This window comes from Budorcas taxicolor, chromosome 25 (genome assembly GCF_023091745.1).
Source record: "Budorcas taxicolor isolate Tak-1 chromosome 25, Takin1.1, whole genome shotgun sequence".
Taxonomy (NCBI): domain Eukaryota; kingdom Metazoa; phylum Chordata; class Mammalia; order Artiodactyla; family Bovidae; genus Budorcas; species Budorcas taxicolor.
Window position 1 is genome coordinate 37,595,454 of NC_068934.1, and position 6,365 is coordinate 37,601,818.

Below are 6,365 nucleotides of genomic sequence, written 5' to 3' on the forward strand. Positions count from 1 at the left end.
CTGTTCCCACCACACAATGGAACCCTCCTCATACAGCAACAAAGAACAAACTTCCGCCATAACATAGTAACACCGACGGATCTCCCGAGCATAATGTTGAGTGAAAAAAGCCAGACACAAAAACATCCAGACTGTGGGATACCATTTAGATAAAGTTCAAGAACAGACAAAACCAAACTGTGATGATGGAAGTCAGGATGGTGGATACCTGGGTGGGGAGGGGTGGGTGACGAGGAGGCACAGGAGGGGGGCTTCTGGGTGCTGGTCAGGTGGTGTTTCTTGATCTGGGTGCTGGTGACATGGGCGTGTTCAGTTTGTGAAGTCGCTGAAGCTGTGCCTGTGTATCTGCACTTTTCTGGGTGTGTGCTACATTGCCCTCTGCATATTTAAATAGAACAGTCTGTAAATCAAGTGTCTGAGTTCAAGTCTGAGCTCTGCCATTAATGAAACTCTTGGCTTCCTCTTTCTCCTCTCCTCTCCTCTCTCCACTGAAAGATAGGAATACTAATGGTACCTGTCTCTAATGTCCCAAATGTCAACTGTTTAAATTCCACCTTCCTGGGGCTTCCCTAGTGGTCCAGTGACTAGGACGCTACACTTCCACTTCAGGGGATATGATTTTGATCCATGGTCAGGGAACTAGGATCCAACACGTGCAATGCAGCTAGTAATAATAATAATAATGATGATAAGCACATTAAATTCCATCTTCCTGATATTTACTTTATATAAGTGCCAAGTATTAATATTTTCCCTTTAAGCCAACTCAACAGTTTAAATAATTTAAAATAATATTTTATATTATTCTCACAAATTATGGGTTTGGTGTGCTAATTATCTGTTTTCTAGAGTATTAATATAAATTAAAACAAACACATAGTTGTTGAGATAAAGATGTTCATCTGTAAGCCACCTCAAATCATCTTCCATATCAGTGATAATGGCATACTCAAATTAAAAAAAAAAATGATAATGAGTACTTAGAACACCTGGTGCTGTGCAGACCCTCGGTAAGTAGAAACCATTAACACCATCACCATCACCACCACATACAGGTCCAATAAATACTTACTTCCAGTTCATCTCAGAGGGTGAAACCAACATGCTCTGCCCTCAGCAGAGCTTAAAGAATTAAGGATGTGGAACCCATTCTGAAACCTGGTGATATGCTGGAATGCACACCCAGATGAGGGCTCCACACGGGTCTGGACTGGGTTGGGGCTCCAGGCTACACCCACCCTCCACCCCAGGCCAGGGCTGACCCCTCGCCAGATGCCTCTGCTAACCTGCCTCTTTCACCAGGCAGAGGCTAACCACACCTGGGCCCATCCCCACATTTCACACAACTTCAGGCTCCTCATCATTAAAACAGGGCCAGTGGCCATGGCTCTTTGGAACCTCCCACCGATGGGTCCAGATCACTAGACAAAGTCATCTTAGGAGAGCTCTGGATGCTCAGTAAATAAAGAAAAGTGTGTCGCAGTTATCTCAAATTTGTCCTCTTGAGATTGCCTGGGCCCCCTCCCTCAATGACTTGGAGTGTCCATTCCAGAATTAAAAAGAAACCCTGATCCTGGGACTTTCCTGGTAGTCCAGTGGTTAAGACTCGGCACTCCAAGGCAGTGGTACGGGTTTTCTTCCCGTATCAGGAAACTAAGATCCTGCAGGCCAAATGGTGCGGTCACCAACAAAAAAAACTCTGAACCTGAGAGTGGTAATAAACCATTTGCGTTGCCCTTCTTTTTAAGTAAATTCAGCTAATCAACAATCAGATTTATTGGAACTAGATTGGGGTAGGGGTTATTCCATTTTCTAGAAAGGCTTTTGGTATTTAGAATGGCCATAACTGTTGATTCAAATAATTTTAGTTAAAGGAAATAAAGGTATGAAAAAAGTATTTGTGTAAAAATACTTATCACACATGTATTTTTAATAACAAAAAAATGAGAAAGTAAATAATACACATGTCCAGTAATAGGAATTAAACAAACATCAGGACTTTTATACATTAGCTATTGCACAGCCATTCAAAAACCATGTTATATAAGTCTATGACATAGGTAGACACTCAAGATATACGTTAAGAGAAAAAAGCAGCTTACAAATATGTTCATATATACATACATTTATGTGTATATATCTTTCTATATGTCATATAAATACATACACATGTCTTTTATTTATATAATACATATATCATACATGATGATACTGATTTATAATTTTTATAAATTATAATTGTAAATATTTTATTTATAATTTCTTTATTTATAATTATAAATAAAAAAAATTCCTTAATATGTTAACAGTGGTCATAATATAAGATAAGATTGTGGGTGACTTTATTATTTTTATACTCTACTATACTTGGTTGCTCTCAATAAACATGCATTATTTTTATTATTAAGGAAAATCATATTATAAAAAAGTTATATGTTATATATAATTATACAAACAAATACATGGAACTTTTAAAAAAGGTTTTCTGCAAATCCCTCTTATGTTATTAAATTTATCATAAAATCATAATACACATTTTTTGAAAAATAAAACTAAACAATACAGAGGTGCATAACAAAAACAAAAACTCGACTCAACCTCATTTTCCATTTCGACCAAGTCTTGTCCCCCATAATTCATCTCTGTTATTATTATTTTGATGAATATTAAGCAAAACCTTTTTCTGTGAATGTAGAAACATATCTGGTTGTTCAATTCGCTCATATTTTTATGTTATGAAAATAAGATGGCAATACAAAAATTGTTCTGAAATGTCGCTAAGCAGAATGGCTATCTCTCTAAGTTGGTATGCTGAGATCTGTGTCCTCTCTCTTCACTGTATCATATTCCAGAATAGAGCTGGAGTGAAACCTATTTGCCTTTTGTCCTATTTTTCATTATCCCTCAGTGGCCTAATACCCTTGCATATATTGATTTGCACACTGAGGAACACATGAGAGCTCTCTAAAAATAACACTGTGTAAGAGTATTTTTTTTTAAAAATGTGACTTTTGCCATTTTATCCTTCTAAAAAAGGCTATATTGATTTTTCAGGTTGTTTTCGATGGTATTCTTTAAATAAGATCCCAATCCAGATCGATGAATCTAAGGGACCATCCTGGGGTAGGGGGAGACATCCCCAGATACAGAGCCTATAAAAGGCTGAGTCAGGACTGACACCCAACTCCCCCAACTTCTAGACCCTTCTCACCAGTAGTAACATGGTTATTGTGCTAAAAGGACCCAGAAGCCTTTCCCCTCAGCGTGGAAAACCAATCTCACCACCAAAGCAGCAAACTCCTGCTCATTCTTCAGGTGTCAGCTTGGATGTCACTCCCTCCAGGAAGCCTTCCTTGACTTTCCCAGAGATTAGGCTCATGCATAGTCCCGGCTGCCTGTTGGATGGTCTCCCCAGCTAGACTGGAAACTCAGTGCTTGGAGGTAGGAAATGGTGTGCTGGTCAGTCTCTTTCCTGTGCCCATGCTCAAAGCCTCCCTGTCACTCATTCATTCATTCAATAAAAAGCTGTGTGCCAGTGCTGGGAGAGAAAGGATGGATTGGAGAACAAAAGAAAGAAACAGAAACGTTTCCAACAAGCACCAGGACTTTAGAAATGCTGAATGTTGCCCTATCAAGCTGGAGACCCTGGTGCCGTGAAGCCGACTGTGCTGACGACCCACTTTGTACCTTTCCCACAGGGCACTCAGCCAACCTCACAACATCCATCCAGAGAGGTTCTGCTTTGCCAGTTTTCCAGATGGGAGGCTTCAAGAGAGGAGGCTGTGGCCAAGGACACAGAGCAAAGTATCTCCACCTCCTAGGCTCTCCATCTATCATAACACAGCAAAAGTCCTCAAAGGGAAGAGGAAGCAGCCGCCTGAGAAAAGAGAGAGCGCTGTGCTGACGAGGAGACCTGGGGGCTCAGTCCAGATCTCACTGTTGGTTAGCTGTGTGCCTAGGGAAATTCACCTAACCACTCTGATCCTCAGTTACTTCAGCTGAAGAACAGGCTCAGGTAACACTTGTCCTACGCTGTCTACCATATGGCCTCATTTTCTCAATCCAAACCTAGGCCTTCTAGTCGATCAAGGCTAATCTTACAGGAGCAACAAAAGAGAAACTGTGAATGCTGAGTCCTCAAGATGTGTGATTCGCACACGAGCCATGGGCTGTGGGACATTTCTTGCACACCCACCATGGGGAGGCCTGCAGCAGGTCTGGTGGGATGGCAGTGGAAAAGGCAGGTCAGTTCATGAGCCTCCAGGCACATAGCCCCCATCAGGAAACATGAATAAGTCCTGAGAGGCTAGGGTGGACGGGGCCTGAGTTGACCAGCCTCACACTCACCCAGAGGAGCAAGTGCCTAGGATTTATAAGCTCTTCAACTATTCTTGCCTGGAGAATCCGGTGGACAGAAGAACCCAGTGAGCTACAGTCCATGGGCTCACAAAGAGTCAGACATGAATGAAGTGACTTAGCATGTACGCAGGCACATGTCATTAAATGATGGAAACTTCCAGAAGCCCTGTAATGCAGGGCTTATCCCTACTCCCAGTCTCAGAAAGGGGAAATGACTTGCCCAAGGTCACACATCAAGTCAAAATGGAAAGTTGGCATCAGGGCCCCCTAAACCCTAGACTCTCCACCCAGAAATGACCATCATAACAACTCTGGTATCTGGAGCCCTTACCATAAGCCAGGACTGTGCTATGCTCTTTATATACATTACACGCTTCATCTTCAAACCATCCCATGTTACAGATGAAGGGTTTAGGTAACTGACTTGAGTCCTTGACTCAAGGTTTCACCACAGGGATGTGAAACCAGTGTCATCAGATGGCAAAACCCAGGCTGCAGATGCATCTGGGAAAGGTGGGAGGGAGGGCACCCTGACCTGTCCCTGCAGGTCGCGTGGCCACCCAGGACTCCAGGAAAGTACACACACTGAGACACCTTACAGAGCCAGCACACCCCTGTCGATGGCAAACTTGGGTTCTCTACCATCTGCTCCTCCCACAAAGCCCTGGCACCCGATGACACCTTCCCACTAGAGAGAGTCAAACTGTCCAGGTCCCAGATCAGACAAATCCCCCACCTCCAGCTCCCAAGGCGGTGCAGCCTGGGGGCAGGGGTCCTAGAACCGGAGATTGGGGCCTTGGCATCATTCAAATCCCTGGTTTGCAGATAAGCCAACAGAGGCGCTAAGTGATCCTGTGAAGCAGCGGTGGGAGGACTCCACCACCTCAGTTACCCACTCAGATTCAGAATCAGACCTTATGCCCCTCCTTCTCCCCCTTCCTCGTCCTGTAATAAAGATCTGATTGAACTGGAACAAAGCTGCAGGAGGGGCGGGGGAGGCGAGGGTGGGGAGTGCACTTCCTGAGGTTGTGGGGAAGGAGCGCTGCTGTTAAGACTGTCTCCACTCCCACCCTCCCGCCTCCACTCCCGGGCCCCAACTCCCCTCCAGGCTGCCAAGAACAGGTTTTCAAGGATTTAGGTCACTGAGTCATTCAACAAACAAATACGTACGGGGGTTCTTCCCGCCCACCGCGCAGAGCAGAGGCGCCTCCTCTGGCCACCGGGCCGTCCCCGGGTCCTTGGGTACCACCCCATAGATTCATCCATTCATTCAACAAGCGCTGAAGTCCTACTATGCACCAGTCACATTTCACTTCATCCTTCGTCTCCTCCCGCTGCCCCTCCCCCTCCCAGCCCTCCGCTCCTCCCCCTTCCCCTCCAAGTCCCCTCGGCCCCTTTGCCCTGGCGAAGAGGGGCAAATCCTGGGGGGGCGCTGGGGAGCTCGGGAACTCGGAGGGGCTTGAGGCAGCGCCGGGTGACTGAGGGACAGACACCCGCAGCCCCCGTGGTTACCTGGTGTGGGCCCGGGCAGCGCAGGCAGGCGCTTCTCCCGCGGAGGCCGACGAGGTACTGACACGGCCCTGGGTGGGGGGTGGGGGGTGATAACCCCCTCCTCACCCCCACCTTCGGCCTCCACCCAGGGCCGGGCGGCCTGGAAAACCCAGCCCTTGCTCAGCCGACTTCCTTTTATGTCATGGAAAGTACGGGCGCTGGGGACAGGAAACTCCCGCCAGGGACCTGGGGTCTGAGCCGGGACAGCGGGTCTGGAGGCCTGGGAGGGGTGGAAGGGGGGCTGAGCGAGGGGGTGGGCGGCCGGAGGGAGGGGCTGGAGGAGACAGACGGGGGCGTCTGTAGACGGCGGTGGCTGGGGAGGGGATGGACGCTTTAGGGGTGTGAGGATCCCTTCCACCAGGACGAGGTCAGGCAGCTACCCGAGGTACTGAGCTGCTTTCAATTTTCCAAAGACTAACAGAAAAGAGTAAAAACCACACCCTTGTCTGTAATGA